At 48.0% G+C, this 22206-nt stretch overlaps 1 long non-coding RNA gene across 1 annotated transcript; it reads left to right on the top strand.

The window, feature by feature from the left end:
* The first annotated feature begins 15446 nt into the window (after positions 1-15446).
* Positions 15447-21647, top strand: LOC149124576 (uncharacterized). The gene is made up of 2 exons (XR_016212900.1): positions 15447-20760; positions 21229-21647. It is a non-coding gene; the product is annotated as an uncharacterized LOC149124576 (long non-coding RNA).
* Positions 21648-22206: the final 559 nt, after the last annotated feature.

Here is a 22206-nt window from a genome sequence, read left to right as displayed (position 1 = left end):
TGCAAGGCTGGGTGGGTGGTAACAAATTCTATGTTTTTCTTTTCTTGTCTTTAAAGGTTTTTATTTCATTTTCAATTATGAATGACAGCTTTGCAGGGTAAAGTATTCTCAGTAGAGTTTTTGTTTCCTTTTAGGACCTAGACTATATATTTATATATACATTCTCTTCTGAATTGTAGGGTTTCTTTTGAAAAATCTGCTCTCAGTCTCATTGGAGAACTTTTTAAAATAATCTGACATTTCTCTCTTGGGCATTTTAGGATATTTTCCTTTTGAAAGTTTGTGTATAATGTGTTGTGGTGCAGATCTTTTCTGATCATGCCAGTTGGGATCTGTGTGCTTCTTGCATTTGGATGTCCATATCTTTCTCTAAACTGGGGAAATTTTCTGTTATTATTTCACTGAGCAAATTTTCTAAGCCAATTTTTTCAGGAACCCATAAGACTCATATAATTGTGGTTTTTGTTTGGTTTTGATTTTTGTTTTGTTTGTGTGTGTGTGTGTATGTTTTGACTTATTTGGGTTTTTTTGTTGTTGCTGTTTTGTTTTGTTTTGTTTTGATATCCTATAGATCTCAGACACTGCTTTGGTTCTTTCTAATTTTTGCCTCTTTTTTGGTCTGATTGAGATATTTCAAAAGATTGGCTATTCTTCTTTCTTAACAAGTCTGTTGTTAAGGCTCTCCACTGTATTTTTATTTGGCTTATTGAAGTCTTCATTTCTAATATTTCTATCTGGTTTTTTCCCTGGTATCTCTATGCCTTTGCAGAATTTGTTGCCCATATCATGTACAGATTTCCTTATTTTATGTAACTGTTTCTCTGAGTAACCTTACACTCATTCTTTTGAATTCCATTTCAGGCATTTCGTCAAGTTCATCTTCACAGTCCAATATTAATATATTATTGTGTTCCTTTTGGGGAGTCTGACTGCCTTTCTTGGTCATGTTTTTTATATTCCTCTCTTGATACCTGGATTTTTACACATCTGGGGAATCACTTGTTGGTGTCCCTCTGAAGCTTTTTCTTCTTGGAAATGTCCCTCTGTGGCTCAGGGAATGCCTGAGGCTTACACCTGAGTTCCAGAGGCATGTGCTGGGTGGGGCTTGGGTGCTCTGGCTACTGCTTGTGGGTGGGGCAAGAGTCCAGAGTGTCACCCAAGTTGGGTGTGGTCAAGCTCCTCTGTAAGGGGAGGGCGTGTTCTCACTGGCTGGTGTGTTCACAGCCCCAACACTTCTCTGTGCCAGGATGGCACCTGCACACCCCACCGGCTCAGGCACGAGAGCCACACAGGACCTCAGTGAGCTCTGTGGTGTGACCTCCACCAAGCCCTCCACAAAATCTGTCCCCAGGACTCAAGGAGCTACAAGCTTCTGGAGTCAGACTGGCAGATTCCCAGGATCCCAGCCACAACCCTCATCCCTCTCTGCTCCATGGCCTAGGCCCAGAACTCCTACAGTCCCAGGGTACAGGGGGCTCCGCTCTCCACCCTGCAAGCTGCCCTGTCCCCAAGCGAGCCGCTCACCGTTCCCCAAGTCTGGACAGAGATCGGATGCAACTCCCCCTTGGCAAACTGAGTCTGGCACTTTGGTTGAGGAGGGGAAGGAAGAAACATGGCCTCCCTTCATGGATCAGAGTACACGCCCTGCTTTCTGCCAACTCCCCAGGCTGGACTCAGAGTCAGCAGGGATGGAGGGGTTCTCCCTCAGGCTAAATCGCCAGTGGCATGGGCCACGGCTGCTCTGTCTCACCTTACCCTGGGAAATGGGGCTTCTCAGCCGGGTGCCAACCGCAGTATTCTCTTTGCTTGTATTCTTTCCAGGGTAGAGGCTGAAGCCACTACAGATATCTGCCTTATCAACCTCTTTGCTCCCGCGGCAAAGCGGAAATCAGCAAGTGAGGCTTCCGGGAAGCTGTTGTTCGTTCTAATGAAAGGAGGGAGGTGCATGGGGAGAGATCTTTTCCGCTCCCCTGCTTCGTTTCTGTGCACGACATCGTGTTGAGACATGATCCAGCTATGGTAGCCATCATCACAGGGTATAAAAGCAAGAGAATGGCGGAAACACAAACCCAGACCCTGATATCTGGTAGCACCTACCCCAGAAAACCTTGTTGGGTAAACAACTTGTGATTTCATTCATTACCAGTTGGGTTTTTCATTGTCTGTACCTGGTTGATAGATGCGAACTGATCTAATCTCAGACTCCTCCGAAAGAAGCATCTCCAGTTATTTCGATGACATACACACCGAAGTTACATACATCTTCATTTAGATTATTTACCATATTAGAGAATAAGTTAAAAATCATAACTTTATTTATAGAAATAAAGTTTCACAATCACTAGTTAAGAAATACATCGTCTAATCACTCAACCCCAAATCATTGGATCAGTTGAAAATGCTAATAAAATACTCAATCCCATGCATTAGATTCAATCGAGCGGACCAGGCCTTGAGCTGTTTGCTTTTCCAGTCTTATAGGTGAGGAGTGTATCCACAGCACAATGACAGGACTCAGTCTGTTGACATTGAGAGAGGGCATCCTGCTTAACCTGACTTGGCCACTGCATTCCTCCACCAATTTGCCCCAATAGAGGGATCGAGCTGTATAGACATTATGTCTCCCTGCCAAGCAATTTTAGTAACTGGTAAGAACCGTCTGGGAAGATGACTTCCTGTTCTCCTAGCATTATTTGGTATCATCCATCTGATACTTTCACTACACAGACAGCAAGCACATTGAGGTTCAAAGTTGTAGGGTGATTTGCTAATTCACTCTGCTACCTAGCGACAGAACAGAGGTGGGAAATTAAATTCATGTCTCCTGCTCCCTGTCAAGTGCTTTTTTTTTGAACTTTTCCTTCCCAATGGGCAAGGACAAGCATGATCTCCTCTTTTGTATCACTTCTTCCAAAAATATCTAATCCAGAGCTGTCATAACCTAATAGGTTCCAATAAAGGTTTGTTGAATGAATTAATGGCTTTAGTAAAAAGATGGGATAATTACTTTGTGACTGCCAAAATCAGACTTGATCTCAAATTATCCCACCAAAATGAAGCATTGTATCACTATTCTGCAGGCCTGGGACATCATAGGCACTCAATTAACAGTTGCTGAATTGAACTGAATGAAATTGACTCTTTATGGGATCAAAAATATCACAACTTATGCATATTTAGATAGATGTCTTTGCTGCTTAATTGCATTATTAGCAGAACCATTAGAAATTAAGTTTTCTAAGAATATTGTTAATAGGAGGAGATAGAGATGCCTACATTTCTCAAAAATACACAAGAAAGGACATCGTTTTCTGAAACAATTTGCACATGAATTAGCTAATAACAATTCAGTCACCTTCATTGAGCATCTCTTATCCACAAGAGCATGTTAGGCATTTGGAGAGTATTAGAGATGAAATACACACAATATCTTGCTGTTTTCTGAAAGCACTAAAAATATAGAAATTCAGATAAAACATGGATGTCTATAGCCAATAAATAACTTTATTATAGACAATATATATGACCACAATTGTGTATACATATATACAATGTGTACACACATGCATATATAAACTTGGGAATGGTTCATGGACTTGGCATTGAGCCTTCGAGGTTGAGTGTCTCTTTCATCCACCCTGAGATTTCAATAGTGCTTTCTATGGTCACATATCCAGCCTATTTTGACCTGGTAGGAGCTGTATGGGAGCAAATGAAGGATTTTAACCTCTCCTGGGGAACTACTATTGATTGAGTAGGTGGGTTTGACAGAGTAGGGTCCAAAAATATTCCCTTCCAAGTGAGTTTTACAGTGACGAGAGAAAGATGAGCAGGGGGTGAGCAAATGGAAGAAGGATGAGGAACATTCAACTCAGAGGGGCGCAGAGGGGAAGCCCCACACGTCAGGAACCCAAGCAAGGCAGCAGGGCTGAGAGGCGAAGGGAAAGGAGAGAGGCAGGCAGGGACCTCAGATGCCGGGTGGACAATATTGGTGTTTATAGGAAAGCCATTGAAAAATTTTAATGAAGCAGCTTTTGTGAAAAAAAAAATAATAATGTGGATTTAAAACTGCTTATTAGTCAGTCAAACTGGGGTGATTTATCTCACTACCTCGGCATGCTAATTGTAGAGTTGGGACACTGGGGACAGACTCTGTGACTCGGCCTCAGAAGCGTTCCTGCTCCCGGCTGGAGGCTGGTGAAAATGCACACGGGCCCTCCCCCTGGCTGTTGGCAGCAGCCAGCCCTTAAGTAGCACCGACAGCAATCACGTTGCTGATCCGGGTCGGCCAATGTCTGGGGCTGTGTTTGCATCCTGACAGATTTAATGTATGCTAGCTCACGGCCTCAGTGCTTTATCAGAGGAATAAATGGCAAGTTATTCTGGGCTGAGAGGGTAAAGAGATCAGTTGATGGAAAAGAGAGGTTCGTTATGCACATACTCTGTAAACTGCAGATCAAAAGCCAGAAGAGGGGCGCCGACCATGAATAATGAAATCACACATCCAGAGGTCTGGATGCAGGCAGATGTACTGACGGGTTCTTTTTAAGGAAAAAAAAAATCAAGGCTTTTGCCTCATGCTGAATGCTTTGAAGATAAGTGCTCTGAAGACAGAGCAAGATAGCAATCACTTTCGGCAGAGATAGGTGAGCTTCCAAAATTGGGTTCATTCAAATAGCGTGCCCTGGAGTGCCCCGCCGGACAAGCAGGGGCAGAGTGGTGAGGGCACTTTAACCGCCCCCAACATCTGAGGGTTCCATCATGTCAGGAGGTGAGAGACCAACCTTACCTGAACACTTTACTGTGTGCTAAAAATCCTAAGCTGGAAAATCCCAAATATGGTGCAGTTGTCAGAAACACATAGCACAGATCATCAGAGTCACGTCTGGACCCAGACAGGGGCAGTGCTGAAGGTGCACTCACTCCCCATGCGTTGAAGCTTCAGCCTGCCCTCTCCCTACCCTCAATTCTAGTGTGACTGCTGGTGCTCAGGGAGAGTGACCGACTGTCCCTGTATGCCTGTGACTGTCTAGTTTTAGCACCGGAAGTCCTGCACCTTGGGCTCTTTCTCCAGTTGTGGGCAAACTTTGATGACTGGAGTCATCAAAAACACCCTACTGGAGTCACCTGGACTCTGACAGACACATGTGGAGACTTGCTTGCATCCCACTGTTGGCCTCTAACAGCTGTGGCCCTTTGTCTCTCCTCTCCTTCCTCCACCTCTCTGCTCACGTTTCTGCTGATCAACCACCAGCATGTCAGGCTTCTCACGATTCTGCTCCTTGAACTTCTGTTTCTTTTTCCTCACCATGACACTAGGTGCAATAGTGTGTCTCTCCAAGTTCATGTCCACTCAGAACCTCAAAATAGGACCTCATCTGGAACTGAATCAGGGTGGGTACTGAATGCAATGATTGGTGTCCCTCTAAGAAGAGGAAAGAGCACACAGGCCAGACAGACACAGAGAAGGCCATGTGACTATGGCAGTAAAGATTGGTGGGATGCACTTGGAGGGCAAGGAACACCAAAGAGTGCCAGAAGCTACAAACGGAAGAAGTTTTCTTTAGGGCTTTTGGAGAGAACATTTATTCTAGACTTCTGGCCTCCCAAACTGTGAAACAATCCTTTCTGTTGTTCTATGCCACCCAGCTTACTATTTGCTATGGTAGCCCTGGGAAGCCAAATACAGCCATCCTCTTGAGTAAAAAGCTTCTTCAAGCCTAGTGGTTTCAGGTTCGTCTGCATGCCTGTGGCATCTAGCTCTTAAACCTGGACCTGGAGCTTTTTCCTGGGTGCTAGATGTGTTTCCCAAAGTCCCCTAAAGCAACTGAGACAATAGGACTGGATGCGCCGCATGTGCTGTGTAACACGTCAGCTCTGACTCTCTGCAGCACACCTGCACTGCCCTCAGTAATTTTAGCCTGGGTTCATGTCCTCACCAGATATGTTCCTCTCCCACCTCAAATCTTGATGCTACCCTTGACCGTTTCTACTCCTTCTCTACATTTACATGGCACTAAAACGTCATAATTCTCTCAGATGTCTCTTTCCATGGAGTGTTGGCCAAGGGAGAGGGTGCATTCTACTCAATGGTCCCTTGGTTCCATTTCAGACAGGTGTCTGGGCATGTCCAATGACTTGGGGCCACAGTAGGGGCCACGGAGCCAGTCAGGGGCTGATTTGAGTAAAAGATTTGTGTAAATTTGTGAGAGTACAGGCTATGTATTCCTGGCCTCACCAGCCCGTGGTTGCAAACAGAGTGTCATCTTTCCTTCTTCTTTTCTTTTTAACTTACAAGCATTGGTCTTTTTTTTTTTAAAGATTTATTTATTTATTGGAAAGGCAGAGTCACAGAGAGGCAGAGGCAGAGAGAGAGAGAGGTCCTCCATCCGCTGGTTCACTCCCCAGATGGCTACAATGGCCAGAGCTGTACTGATCCCAGGAACCAGGAGCCTCCCCCAGGTCTCCCATGTGGGTGCAGGGGCCCAAGGACTTGGGCCATCTTCCACTGCTTTCCCAGGCCATAGCAGAGAGCTGGAGCAGAAGTGGATCAGCCGGGTCTCAAACTGGCATCCATATGGGATGTCGGCACTGCAGGCAGTGGCTTTAACCGCTGCACCACAGCAAAAACCCCATCATCTTTTCCTTCTATAATCCAAATTATCATGAAAAGAGACTTGCCATGATAATCTTCTTGCCTGAAGGAAACAAGTCTTCCCTGAAATGTCCTCGTGTTATTCCCTGAGACCCCTATGGGGATATCTCATCCGCATTTGCTAATCGAACTGGCACCTGCTGGCATTGGAACGTGCATTAGCCAGGGCCCTTTTGGCCATGTGTGTCAGAACCCATCACAAACTAGCTGGCAAAAGGCACGAGAGCAATGGGCTACACTGTTGAGGGAGATGCTGAGGGTTCGCGTGTCAGTGAAGTAGCAGGGGAGGGAACCGTGGCCCTGAGGACGGTGTGAGGACTCAGTGCCACCACCGCTGTCCTGCCCTTGCCTCCCATCCGCCACTTCCAGCAGGCACTGGCTGCAGTCTCTCTCCTCACCCACATGGCACACGGCATGGCTGAGAGCAGCTCTCGCTTAGCAACTCCAACGGAAAGGAAGAGCTTTGCTCATCCCTGAATCACTCCCAGGCCACTCCCCCGTCTCCCTTGGTCTTGCTTCCCTGCTCCGGCTCCTGCATGTCCCCACCCACCGTCTCCAATGCCACACAGCAAGGCCTCATCACGGCCATCATGAGACCTGCAGCACGAGCAGCACCACTTAAGTCCCAGGGCCAAAGGGCACCACCCAGAAGAGAAGAAGGGCACTCTTTCACCTGAAAACTCCTAGTCTGACACCCAAGGATACCCAACGAGACCAACAGTTACACTACAGAGGGTGCAGAAGAAAGCATGATGATGGATGACAGCATCCGGGTTAAGGATCCGCTTGAACAGGAGGTGAAGGTTATGAGAACCACGGTGGAGCTAGGCATCCATCTTCAGGCTCTGCAAGCACCCAGAAGGTCAAGGACCAGGTGCCAAGGTTGGATTTCTGGCCAGCAGCTCAGATAGGACCAGCTGAAATCGAGAGTTGAGAATGCGGAAGCTGGAGTCTTACTGACCCAGTATTTCCTTCTACAGGGTCGGAGGGTGTGTGTGTGTGTGTGTGTCCCCTTACAGAGCAGAATGACCCGTGTCAATGAGTCAGTTGGCTCTAGACAGATTCAACATGCTATAACGTTAGAGTCCCTCTTTCTGTCCTCAAACCATCAGGTCACAGGTGCACATTCTACTGCAATGTTTGCCTTCCACTTCCAGGCCTTGCGACCACTTCCTCAGGACAGCACCAGGGCAGTACCCGCTTCCTTTGGCTCACCTAAAGGAAGGTCGATGGGGCTGGCAGTTGCGGCGTGTGCACCGGACTGCCTGCTTGTGGAGTGGAGTCCCGGGAGCACCCTCTGGCTTGGGTGGTTACCCTGAGACATGAGGCTGGAAATCCTGCTGCATCCTATCCTGCTTCAGCACAAGCCAAGACTGCTGGCTCTACCATCTCCTGGGCCCTAACTGTAGCAAGTGGATGAAGTCAAAGTTGGCAGCCGAGGCTGCCTTAAAGGGACCAATTCAATTTATCCTCACTTGCAGCATGAAACCCAAATGAGCGTGCTTACCCAGAGAGGCTTGGGGAATAGAAGTTTGTGGCTTGACAGAGTGTAATTAACACATCATCTACACAAAGCCCAAAGACGGGACTCCGTAGCATCATGATGATTACTCCCAGGAAACGCGCTGTAATTGTATCGGCCCATCCAAATGCATTGGGACAAGCGTTTATGTGTCTGGATGAAAGTCAAGGCAGATTAAGAAGTGCTCGTGCCAGAGGCAGCTTCCCTAACCAGCATGAAGATGCAAGAGGTGAGAGGAAACCAGAAGGAGCTGGCTCAGTAAACAGTTCCACAGCTCCACAACAGCACGGGATGTGTAACGAGGGATTACATGCAGAGGAACACGCAGTGACACGGGAAATGCTCATGCTACAATGTCAAAAACGCAGCCTAGAAAATTGTAGAAATAGGATAAGCTCGGGACTCCGAACTGCTTCTTGCTTCTTTGTGTGCGCTTTTGGAGAATTTCCTGATTTCTCTCTGTGCTCCTAAGTTCCACGCATAAACAGAAAGTCCCTATTGGTAGTATTTAAAACAAACAAACAGTAAAGATCAGAAAGACCTTTCTCGTTCTAGTAAATTTCTCTCATTCATTCATCCCCTTCCTTCCCATTCTCTGGCACTGCACCTTGCCCGGGCATCTCCACTGAGAAGTCAGCCTTTCCCCTTGTCTGCCCCTACTAGCAGGTGGAGCTCCTGGTGGCAGGAAGCCTCAGGGTCTAATCCAAGATGGGATGCACACACAGACAGTAAAGAGAGCCATCCCACTGGGGCTTGGAAAGTAAACGCTTTACCTTAATGGTGTTCTATAAAAACTGACTACTAAGGGAAATGAACGACAACAAAGGCGCACCATGAGGGATGGCCATCTGCTGCGACCATGCGAAAGAGAACGCTGCCTGGGGAGGGAGGTTGAGCCAAATTACTTCTAAGGGCTTCTTCAAATCTCAGATTGCGTGAGATAAATGGTGAGCTGTAATCACAGCAAGTACAGGAGGAACAAAGAAAGGGGAGGAAAGACTGCGCTCTGCCTTGACATATATTCTGGGATTTCAGTGGCTGCTCAGCCTCACATTGGTCAACTGCCCTTTCTTTGTGTTCCAAAACCTCATCTCAGGAGCTGAAATTGTGGTGGAGCAGGTTAAGCTTCAGCTTGAAACACTGGCGTCCCAGATTAGAGCACAGATCCAAGTCCTGGCTGCTCCTCTTCCAATTCGGTTTCCTGTTAATGCACCTGGGAGGGCAGCAGATGATGGCCCCAGTACTAGGGCCCCCTGACAGCCAACCACAGGGGAGACCTGGATGGAGTTCCTGGGTCCTGGCTTTGGCCTGGCCCAACCCTGGCTGTTGCAGCCATTTGGAGAGTAAACCAGTAAGTGGAAGATCTCTCTCTCTCTCTCTCTCTCTCTCTCTCTCTCTCTCTCTCTCTCCCTCTCTCCTCTCTCTCTCTTTCCCTCACTCGCTCTGCCTTTCAAATAAATAAATCTAAAACTCAAAAACCAAACCCCAAAACCCTTAGGTATCTTGTGTATCCTTGAAGAAAACCTGGTCATCGCCACTCTTCTGTCTTTTTGGACAGTGCGGGGCCAGTCCCTCCCTTCCCTCACCAGCTGCACACACACATCCCCAGGGGTGCTGAGTCGCTCTCCCTGACCAGCAGACCCCTGAAGGAAGAGTGTCCTCTCCCAAAAGGGCTCAGCTCAACGCCTCCTCCCTCCACCCTGTGCACCCTGGCAGGGGCAGCAGAGTGTGGGGGGGCGGGGAGGGGCAGGGCGGCGGGGGACAGTTTCTCAGTGCCAGTGCAATGGAAAAGAAGGCAAGCAAAGCTGCTACTGGAAACCAGTAGTGCTCCACACTAGGCTGTGGGTATTTGCAGGGCCATTAGGTTTGTGTGTGGGATATGTGGGGGTGAGCGAGTAAGGATTCATCAGACTTAGCATAGGGTTCTTCCCCTCTGCTGTGTCTGTGGGAAAGCAAGGAGGAAGGAGGGGCTAGACTTGGCTAGCGGATAAGACCCACGTTGTGTGCTTCTCTGACCTTACTCTTCCCAAGAGTTTCTTTTCTTTTTTCTATTATTTTTTTTTAGCATGAGAACCATGAGTCTCAAAATATTCAAGTGACTTCCTCAGGGTCATGCAGCCAACAAGGGGCAAAGTAAGGGTGAGAACCGGCTTTGTCCGCTTCTTAAGGTTTCATTCAGCCAATTGCCTTTTTTATTTATTTGATGGGAAATGTAAGATTTGGAGGTGGTGAGAACGAATGTAAGGTAGGGGACAGAGACACGGTGAGTTGAGAAGAATGAGTTCCAGTGTTCCACAGCCCAGTGGGGTGGCTCTGGTTCACATCTCCTGTTACTGCTTTTATGAATGGATACAGAGGTGCCCAATGTTCCAGCCTTAGAGTGGTGATGGGAAGGGGAGACACTCATTGCTTTGATCAGTGGGAGAATTGTGTGCACTTGTGAGTGTTCATCAGAAATTCCAAATGAGACCCGGGCGTTTGGCTAGTAATTAAGACACCCACATCCCCCACCAGAGCACCTGAGTTTCCTTCCCAGCTCCAGTGCCTGATTCCAGCTACCCACTAAGGAGGACTCTGGGAGGCAGCAGGTGATGGGTCAAATAATTGGGTCCCTGTAACCCACAGGGGAAGATTGCATTCCCAGCTACTGGCTTCATCCCTGGCCCCAGAGCCACTGCAAGCATTTGGGAAAGTGAACCAGTAGATAGGAGCGCTCTGACTCCTCTCTCTCTCTCTCTCTCTCGTTCTCAAATAAATAATAAATAAAGAATACTTTAATTAAAATATTTTAAGGAAGTAGAACTGTTCACTAACCTAATTTAGTTATCACCAATTGAATAACATGTGTTGAATTATCACACAGTACCCCATAAATATGAACTATTAATTTAAAAAGAAATAAATAATAGAGAAATTTTTTTAAATATCCCAACCACCAATTCATTTTACTCCTAAATACTTCAACACGTGTGGTAGTTTTGCATATTTTTCTTTTTGTTATATACATAAAGAAAATGTAAGCTATGTTAAATTTTTCTGAGGCATGACGTCACCTGGGAAAACATTAATGAGCAGATATAAAGGTCATATTTGTACCTCAACACTATTTCAGCTTAAATTTCAAGTTATGTGTAATTAAATTGCATAATTTAGACCATAATGATGCCACTGTATTAGTAAGATAGACACACTTAGTGAGGCTTATGCCGAACACAAAAGAGCCATTTAATTTAAACAAGATAATTCAAACGTTTGATTTGCCTAAAGCTCATAAAGTACCATTTCATTAAATCATGCTTTCATTTATGTAAAATGACTGTTGTAGCAAAGCTATTTTAAAGCTTTATAGACGTGAGAACAGTATGGTGTATTGTTATTAAATTATGAACATATAAGGAAAAAACTTTTTTGGAATAAAATACACTTGACTATATTCATTTATTTACCCATCTAATAACTAACAAGTGTGCTGGGTGTGCTTCTAGGCATTTGGGGTGTAACAGATTGCCCTCCGAGTAAGTGCACAGGGACAGAAATTATAGAAGGCTGAGAAATGGCCCCAAGAGCTATCAGGGCCTAATCTCTGGACCCCATGAATGTCACCTTACAGAGAAAGAGGGGTTTTGCAGGTGTCAGTGAATGAGGGTTCTCGCCATGGGAGATTATCCTGGATAGCAGGATGGGTTCCAAATGCATCCTTCTAAGAGGGAAGCAAAGCTGGGTTTTGACACAGACTTACAGAGGAGAAGGTGATACGAGGACGGAGCTGGGAGACATTGGAAGGTGATGTAGTCAAAGATTGCAGTGATGTGCCCACAAGCCAAGGGATGCCCACAGACACCAGGAGGTAGAAGAGGTAAGGAACGGATTCTCCCCTGGAGCCTCTGCAGGGACTGTGGCCCTGTGGACACTGGCACATTGGCTTTAGCCCAGTGATGAGGATATTGCATGTGGATCTCTGGACATAGACCACATTCCTGTGGGGTTGTGGTTTTTTTCTAGATTTATTTTATTTATTTGAAAGGCAGAAGGGCAGAGAAGGAAGGAGAGAGAGAAAGAGAAAGAGAGAGAGAAATATTCCATCTGCTGGTTTACTTTCCAAATGACCACAGCAGCTAGGGCTGGGCCAGACCAAAGCCAGGAGCCAGCAACTCCATCTTGGTTTCCCACGTTGGTGGAAGGGATCCAAGCACCTGGGCCATCTTCTGCTACCTTCCCAGGTGCATTAGCAGGGAGTTGGGTCAGGAGCAGAGCAGCTGGGACTTGAATTCATGCTCCAATGTGGGATGGCAGCTTAACCTGCCACACAGCTAAGCTGGCCCCGCGTTCCTGTTTTTTTCAGCAGCAAGGAGAGGCTGGTAGCAGACATGCTCAAATAAACAGAATTCTACTGCTGGTCACTGACAAAACTGGGAAATGTGATAAAGGGTGACTGGAGGGGCCACTTCAAAGGGCACAGCCCCCGCCGTGAGCCTCTCTGAAGGGTCCTGGGAGCCTGGCACAGGGATAGGCAGAGAGAATGGCTGGCTCACGTGGCCCTCCTGGCTTTGTGGGGTGGGAGCAAACAGAAAGGGAGGCAGCAGCAAGCTAAGACCAGGGCAAAGGGGTAGGAGATGGCGTCAAAGAGACAGGACGGGGGCTTTTGTATGCTTCGATGGCAAGAGCGAGAGACTGAATTTTAGATTTGAAAGCTGCAGACATTGCATGGTTTTAGCAGAGAATATCATGGTCTGCTTTATACTGTGCAGAGATCATGGTGCAGAGAATGGATTGTAAGAGTCAAGGTGAAAGCCAGGGGCAGGACGGCAGCAGTACAGGGTAGAGGTGCTGGTGGCTGACCCCAAGGCACCATCTTGTTCCAGAAGTCCGCCTGGCTGCCTCAATTTTAACTGATATTACCACTGCTTCCCCAGGGGCCTGAGACAAGTTAGAGGGTCCTTTTTACTTTTCCTTCTCCCAGCCCACCCACGTCTCTCCTGCCATCACGCATGACCAGGTGCACTCAGTTCCCCAACATCACAGCTCACCTCCACCTTCCCATCGCCATGGTCCACCTTGGCCCGAGGCCAAGTGCTTTTGCCTGGATGAAAAGATGAGAGCGCCTGGGTCATACCCTCTGTCTCCTTGTCTAGGTGACCCTAGACAGGAACTTGACTTCCCTGTTCCTTGGCTTCATTGTCTGTCAGTGGGGAAAGCAGCAGTCTCACTTCCTGGGAGGGCGTAGAGATCACAGGAGACAGCGCTGCAAAGCGCATAGACCCATGATTGACCTTCATCAACGGAAGTCTTAGCTGCCTTCTTCATCTTCTTCACCATCTTCCTCATGCTTGCCATCATCTTCATCGTCACCATCATCATCCTTGTCCTAACTGGCCCCCTCCTACCTTCCTCCCCCTCCCCGAGTCCTACCTGCACACCTGATGGGGTGAGCCTTCCTGAACCACTGCCTTACCACACACGCCCCCAGGAGCTGCGGGGTACCCTGTATGAAGCATTGGCTCCACGGCCTGGCTCCGAGCTCCTGCCGCTTTCCCCGCCTTCCCGCCTCCCTATCTATTTCCTATCTGACTGGGGATGCTCACTTTTCTTGAGTACAAACCCAGGCTGCATCTGCTTTGCTGCCTCCAGGCTTCTGCTCTTTCAGTTTCCTTTGCCAGCTCTGCCTCCGGGGCACCTGCTCTGCGGCCTGGCTAAGCTTCTCAGTCTTTGAGCCTCTTCCAAGGTCCATCCATACTTCCTGTGGTGTCCTCGCCAGTGTCTGCACTGAATAAGCTCATTTCTTTACGTGTCTGTATAGGGGTGGACAAGGACCCCTCTTTATTGCCTGCTTTTATCAGAAGACATGAATCAAAGAATTCAATTGGGAGTAGTTCCCCATGGCACCATATCTACCTCCACCAAAAAAGACCCACCTCCTGATGGCCCTGCCAGACCCAAAGGATCCACTGCCTCCCTGCCCAGCAGTGAGACATCCACTGTTCTAAGAGACAAGGCCAAAAGCAGGCAAATTGCACACCTGCCCCTTTCTCCAGGTAGGGTTACAGATCAGGCTGTACAATCTCTGGGGCAAACTGGTGCTTGCGTTGCTAAGTGCAGTTTCCTAGGTGCCCCAGAAGGAGGCACTAGGCTTCATGATTCTCAAAGAAGCCATTAGAGAGGCATGGCGTTGTTCCAGGACACCTGCAGGCGTCTTGCACAGAGAGACCTGGGAAGTAGCTGCAGCGTGGATGACCAGAGAGAAGACTTTCAAGGCCGGAGCTCACAGAGCATCTGAAGGGACAGTCTCCCCGTGCAGCCCCACATCTGGAAGGCGTGGGGAAAGGAAGTTTCCACGTAGAATTTCAACTCTCATCTTCTCTAGACATGGAAATAGTCTTCAGGTTTTTCTGGAGGTGCTGTGCTAGCCTCACTGCCAGGAACACTCCCAGCTGCCTCCACCAACCCATGTACACACCTGTTTTCATAGAGGAACGGGGGGTTTTCATTCCAAGATCAGAAGGAAGGATGGGAATACTTGTTCATCCTACCTTCCTTCTTCCAAAGGATTCATGGTCTGAGACACAGAAATCACTGGGGTCATGTCTCACATACTAGTGAGTGGGGTGCTTGACCCTAAAAGTGGGGAACAGACTGAACGCCTCTCTTTCTTCCTTGGACCATCAGTGCTCGGGACCATGGGTCTTCTGTGTTCCCAAGCTCCATGCTGGGTCACAAACCAGAACAGGGCTGCTGTCGGAGGCCCTGCCAGACTCTGCCCTGTGTTCCTTCTCCTCCATCTGTGACTCAATGAGGAGGTGAGGCTAGCCTTCCCTGGGGCCATATAACTTCCATTCTGGGGGACAGAGCAAGAGGGTGCATTTGATCCCAGGGACCTTACAATGTTGCATTCCAAAGTTTGGGGGCCTGATACTCTCAATGATCCTGGGTACTACTTGGGCTCCTAATAAAATAGATCCCACATTTTTTCCCCAAAGTGGACGCTTGTAACACTGCAGAAAACTCCAGACCAAATAACCATTCAGTAGAGAATGCCTTGTGTCTATAGGTAGTGTTGAGTGTTGAATTTGGCAGCATCTAAAGTGTAGGGTGGCCCAGTGAGAAATGGACGCAGTCCAGTCCTTTGGGTGGGTTGCTCCTGAGGGCTAGATGCAATGAAGATGTTCTTGTGCAAATTTAAGAGTCAGGTCAAAGCAACGGCGCTTTGATGGGGTCAAAAGTAATTCCCCCGAAATATCACCATTTTATTTAAATAAGAAGCAAATAATTCCACCAAGCTGAACCAGCATCTTTATTTTTTTTAAAGATTTATTTATTTTATTTGAAAGGCAGAGTTAGAAAGAGGCAGAGGCAGAGAGAGAGAAAGAAGTCTTCCATCTGCTGGTTCACTCCCCAAATGGCCGCAGCAGCTGGGGCTGGGCTGATCCGAAGCCAGGAGCCAGGAGCTTCTTCCAGGTCTCCCACGCAGGTGCAGGGACCCAAGGATCTGAGCCATCTTTCACTGTTCTCTCAGACCAGAGCAGAGAGCTAGATCGGAAGTGGAGCAGCCAGGACTCGAACCAGCACCCATATGGGATGCCGGCACTGCGAGTGGTGGCTTTACCTGCTTCGCCACAGTGCCAGCCCCCAGCATCTTTAAACACAAAGAATAAAGGGCTGTGAAAGGGGAAAGGAAATTATCAAAGGAATCCGGGACCTCTCTATGAATTATGTGCTTGTTCTCTTATCTCTCACGCAGTTTCTTGCACATCCTCCTCTAAGAGGTTACAAATGGGTCTCCCCTAATCATTCAACTTTGCTGGTTCTGCCTTGTGCATGAACACACATGCACAGTATACAACTGCCCCTCTCCACCGAGTCTATGCTAAGTTGCTGTTCCGAACAAGATCCACAAAGAAATAAAGACCCTATGTGATTATCATCAGGAATATTGCCCCAGGCTCTGGGACCCTCCTTGTGTGGTCTCTTGGGTGATGCAGAGGCCAGCTACTTCCTGGTGATTAACAACCAGGAAGGCTAAATTAATGACCTGAGATTCCCCCCTGGGCCGTTAACTTTAGTCAATTATCGAAGTTACTGCTAGTTTGGAAGTAGTGTTTGCTTTACATCTCAAATAACGTAAATCTCACGGGCAGCGCCAGTCCCTCCTCGGCCATTCCAGCTCTAGTGAGAAACCAGGAAAGGTGCTGAGAGGTTCCCAGGCCAGCGTCCGTCACTTGACTACCACAGCCATCATCCTGACCGTGCACGGAGCAGAGGGAGACTTTTGTTTGGTTGTACGCTTGTTGCAGAGAGAAGGCCCCCAGCTTGAGTTTCAAATTATGGTGTAATAGCTCATTTATGCAAATCATAAACGAGCTTATATAATGTCAATACGAATAAAATACACCCACCAACGTAGGCAGGCATTTCTCCCTTGTTAATCCTTACATTTTGTTTGTATTTAATACACCATTAAGATCTAAAGTCCTAAAATGTGTTCATTCAACCAGAATTTACAGGCCTGTGGTAAGGCAGTGCGCTCTGGGGAACCTCCAAGCTCCCCGTCTATGGGTCTATCCTATTGGTCTATCGCAGGAGATCAGATACGCTCACAAGCAAATGCACTGACCCCTGGGCTGGAGGGGCTGTAAAAGGGTGTGGTCTTTGCTTGAGGGCTGCCACAACAAGGACCACAGGCTGGGGGCCCTAAAATGCTGGAAGCCGGAAGTGTGCCATCAGCATGGGCAGAGCCACGCTCCTTTTGCAGGCTCTAGTCTAGGGGAATGTCCTTCCTTGTCTCCCTGGTTTCTGTTTGCTTTCGGCAATCCTTGGCTCTCTGTGGCTCTGTCTTCATCATCACGGGTGCTCTCCCAGTTCTCCCAGGGTGCCTCTCTGTGTCTACCATGGCCGTCTCTTACAAAGATATCTGCTATACTGGAGCAGCCTCCCCCCAACCCCCACTCCAGTAGAGCCTCATATGATCTGATGACATCTGTTAACAACCTGCTATCTAAGCAAGGTCACATCTGAGCTATGAAGGTTAGAATTTCAACACGTTTGGAGAAGGGGGCACAATTTGATCTATAACAGAAGAATCTCTAAATCTTAAAGCCCTCTGTGAATGTCAGTTTTCACTCATACGTGTGTGTGTGTGTGTGTGTGTGTGGGCGTGCGCGCGCGCGTGTGTGTCAATCAAGCCATGAATATATAATCCAGCTCCTCTGGTCCAGGGGATCAGCATTTCACACCAGCTCCCACCAGATGTTTTTCCTCTGAGTGTCAGGACATCCCTGCCAGAAACTCACAGAACCTCTGAGGTCCAGCCTCTGGGGAGTGTGCACCCCTCTCCTTGCTTCTTTTCCCTATTGCATCTTATGCTGGACCCTAGGGTGTACTTTTCAGGCATTACCCAAGCAGTTCTCACCAGGGCTCTTGAAATGTGTAGCAGTCTGAGTGATGCCATTTCCAGTTGTTTACATGTATCTGGAGCAAAAGAAAGTGGGAAGCTCATGAACAGTCTTTGTGGACAGGCGACTGAGGAACAAGGGCCTTCACAGGTGCATGAAGGGAGGTCCGGACATGGGCACCCACCCAGGCCAACGCCCGGGGCCTGTGAATGCCTCGCCCAGGCAGTACCACCTGGACGCTCAGATCTCCCCTCCCCTGGAGGGAGAACAATTTAGGAGATCAAGAGAGAGACCACAGCACTTGGTAAGCTCCCAACATCTCACAGCCAGAGCTCACTTGCAGAGTTTCGTTTCCCATAACCCCCTCACTGAGGCCATTGCTTCCTGAGGAAGTTACCCCTGGGGAACCCACATTCAGCTGTGAGGCTCGGGACCTTCAGAGGACAGTGCACTGAACTCAGCTGAGAGCCCTGTACCCGGCTGCTCCTATTTCGTCTCCTGGTCCCACAGGGGCCGAAGCACAGGGCCAGGTGGGGCGGGCATGGCCTTGTTCACGTCTTCCTGCCCTGTGGGTTTCTGAAGCTGAGTCTGGCCAGAGGTAGAGGAAGAGAGGAAGCTTTAGGTAGAGTGGAGACTGCAGTTTTGATTTTAGATTGTTTAGAGAGTTTTTAATATCTGGTTATAAGAATGTGTGTTATAACCTGAGAGTAACCCAGAAAAACTGTGCTACATAGTGCCCAAGATCAAAGGTAGTGGGATTAAGAGGCAACAGAAGCAGAAAATCAAGCGGCTATTGGTGCCCCATGCAGTGTGTGCAGCTGGGAATGTCAGTTAACAAGAGGATTGAGGTGGAGCAGGTAAAACGTTGTTTCTTGGAGGGTCAGGTGGAGCTCACAACAGCATCAGCACGAGGCAGAAAAAGAAGTCCTGAGTGGATCTGACTGCACTCAATTCTGCCACCCAAGGATGGACTTGCTGACTTGAGTCTATGACAGGAGGTTAAAGGGGCCGCCCATGGAGACCCTCCCCCACCCCCACCCACCTTCCTTGGAGTCTTGCCCGGACCCTGCTTGCCCCATCCAGCTCCGTCCCACAGGTGGCCCAGTCTTCGCCCCCACCTTATTCCACCCCAGAAAGCTGCATCTCTCCCCAGGTGAGGTCCAGCCCCTTGCTTCCTTCCTTTGTGTTGTAGCACAGGGCACATACAGGCAGATGCTGGCTGGGAGGTGTCAGCTCAGTTCTGTCCACACCAGAACAGGGGCTGGGTTTTCTCTTCCCACGAGTGAGGGTGAGAGTGGATCCTGCACCTGCAGCTGCTGCATCACCTGGGAGGTGAGGAAAGAACCTCAGGCCCCACCTGAATCTGTGGAAGCCGGATCTGCATTTTAACAGATCCTGCAGGGACTCAGGGGTGCATTAGCATGTGAGAAGCCTGCTTTTGTCCCTGGAAACCAGGAAGGAGCTGCAATCTGCGATCATCACGTCCCCTTGCTGATGTCAAGGACACCAAATCAGGCAGCGCTTCCTATATCCCATATGCCCTGTGCGAGGCTGGGCATCCAAAATAGCCTGCCTCTCACAGTCACCCTCTGAATGGCAGCTTCTAAAATCTACCTCTGAATTTATATATACATGTATCATGCATATACATGTAGTATTTAATGTCTAAGGTTTCTGCAGTCATGCTTCCTCTTCCATCTTTGCAAAGCTCATGGCTGCAGCAGGTGTGTCAGCAAGTCTCTAGCACAGCCCACAACCCCCATGACCTCACAGTGGGCCTTTGAGATTCATGCTCCTGCAAGACCCTCAGTGTGCACAATTCTCTAGAAGAGGCATCTGGTAAGAAAGAGAGAACTCTGGCCACAGTTTCTACTCTCCAAACAATAGGAACCAGGGCCCCAGTTGTGTTAAGCCACCACCTGCAATGTCAACTTCCCATACTGGCGCTGGTTTGAGTCCCAGCTGCTCCTCTTCCCATCCAGCTCCCTGCTAATGCGCCTGGGAAAGCAGCAGAAGATGGCCCAAGTGCTTGGGCCCCTGCTATCCACATGGGAGATTGGATAGAGTTCCCAGCTCCTGGCTTTGGCCTGGCCCAGCCCTGATGGTTGCTGCCACCTGGGGAATGAACCAGCGGATGGAAGATCTGTCTTCTCTGTGTCTCTCCTGCTCTCTCCCTTTGTAACTCTGCTTTTCAAATAAATAAATCAATCTTAAAAAAAAAAAAAAGGAAGGAGGGGAGGAAAGAAAACAGGAGGAATCGTGACTAGCAATTCCTTCTACATGACTTAGAGATTTTCACAGAACCTGGCTCTTTAACAAAACAAAACTCAAAATGTGGGCAAAATATAAATCTCTGGCTTTAACATGTGCAGTTCTTTTTTTTTTTCCTTCCAGTAACTCTCCACAAAGCTTTCTAGTGGGATTTGAGAGAACTCTTCTGCATTTTCTCCCAGGGTATTTTAACACTTTATTTTCAGATTCTGGACCTTGCGGGGGGCCTCCTGCTTAGCAACATGCAGCATCGAATCAGTTGATCAAGGATCCAAGCATCACAGCCCTCAGTGCGGATGTGGAAGGAAATCCAGCCAGATTCTGCTCCAAGATACAGATCATGCACTAGCTATATAAGGCCCATTTGAATCATCCACGCTCTTGTTCTCAAAATGGCTTCTAACACAACGTATGCCCAGACATAACAAGGTCATTTTTTCTAATCCAAATTGCAATTCCAGTCCAAGAAGTGTATTCATTTGCATGAAATATTCTTTCCAAGAAGTTCCTCCCAGGTGAGGAATTTTAAGTGCGCTTCTTTCGACAGCAAAGGCAGACAAATGGCTTCAGCTGGTCAAGGCTTATATTTCTCGCAGGATATTCCAATTGGTTTCTCACTCCATGGGATCAATAAACAGCCTGGCTTATATGCATAAAACTGTCTCAGCCTTGCCAGTGCTAACACAGGCCATTTCTTGAGCTTCCCCGAGGTACAGTCTTAAAAAATCCTGACATCACTGAAATATGTCCGGGAACACAAACAAGAAAAAGAGGATCATGAGAGAGACAAACTCTGCTCCGGATGTGCCCTCAAGACAGCTGTTCTGTTCACTTCGAGCTTTCTTCCTGGCCAGAGGAAACTCAGCCCGAATGTGATCGTCAGCAAGAACCAGCCCGAATTTCTATCACCGTCCTGTCCACCCCAGGTAGGACCTCCAGGAAAAATGGCTTCTGGGAGCAGAACTCCCGTGACAGGGCAATCCCTGTTAGCCTTAAGAGCCCTTGAAGGGCAGCAGAGATGGAACGGGTTTGAGTTCTGTGACCTCCACTGCTAGGCGTCCTTAGTTCTTGAGTTTCCAGCAGGTTGGAGCCAAGTCCATCCGGTTTGCTCCGCCCCTGGGCATCAATCCTCAGCTTCACAACTGTGCATGCCTGCAAGGCCCGGGACCCCACACATTTCCTTCCCCTGGGGAGCAGCACTGGTTAGGGACAGGGATAAGTGCCTGTCTACTTCTGGAAGGGGCTGTGTAGAAATGTGGACTTTTCTAAGAAGCTTTTGTGAGAAGGTAGGCTCGGAAGCCACACTGTCATCTCATACCCCCTCTCCTTGGTACCTTTGTTCTTCTGCTCTCATCACCATGACTGGAAACCACTGACCCTGTGATCCCGTCCAGGAAGCTAGGCCACCCACTGGAGTTTACTTTCCTCTACTCCTTCCTACCAAAGCACAGAGAAGAACAATTAAGATGACCAGCATGGATTTCTATAAATACAGCTATCTCGGCCATCATGCTTGTTTAGTCTTCGTTCAACCTCGGAAGAACTGCCCATTGGCCAAGAACTCGTATCGGCCAATCAGAATGGAGTCTCAGTAAGCACGGGCAAATAGAAGACTTAATGGGGAAAAATAGAGAAGATTGCAGAAGATCAGCAGGCAGCGTGAAATGTGGGCATTCTTGGAGCTCATTAAACAAATGGGACAATTAGAGCCAGTGCAAGGCAGCACCCCTCATCTGGAAACTGGAAATCGGAAATGCTCCAAACTGTGAAATTTTCTTTAATAAATTCATATGAAAATGAACTCACATGAAAAGATCTTTTGCTAAAATTTATTTTCATCTATTTGAAAGATGGAGAGACACAGGGAGAGAGGGATGGGGGAGGGGGCGAAACAAAGAGTGAGGTCTTCCATTTGCTGATTCATTCCCCAAATGGCTGAGCAAAAGCCAAAGCCAGGAACTTGGAACACGTGAGTCTTCCACACGGGTGGCAGGGACCATTACCTGTTGCCTCCCAGGGAGCACATTAGCAAAAAGCTGGAAACAGTAGAGAAAGAACTTGCCTCCAGACACTCCAGTATGGGATGCAGGCATCCCAGTGTCTTAACAGCTGTGCCCAATGCCCACCCCAAACTCTGAAACTTCTTACATTCCAACATGACGCCACCATACCTGGAAATTATGTGATCATGTGACAGGCTGCATTTAAGACACACACTAAAAATATTATATAAAGTAGCCTTCAAGTTATATGCATAATAGAATATAAGAAATGTAAATGAATTCTGTGTTCCAACTTGGGTCCTGTCCCCTAGATATGTTCTTATAGATAGGCAAATATTCCAAATCTGATAGAAATCTGAAAGCCAAAGC

This window comes from Oryctolagus cuniculus, chromosome 9, assembly GCF_051225735.1.
Source record: "Oryctolagus cuniculus isolate XC-2025 breed Fujian yellow rabbit chromosome 9, ASM5122573v1, whole genome shotgun sequence".
Lineage (NCBI taxonomy): Eukaryota > Metazoa > Chordata > Mammalia > Lagomorpha > Leporidae > Oryctolagus > Oryctolagus cuniculus.
Note: the sequence above shows the minus strand (reverse complement) of the source record. Positions and strands in the feature narration are given on the sequence as shown.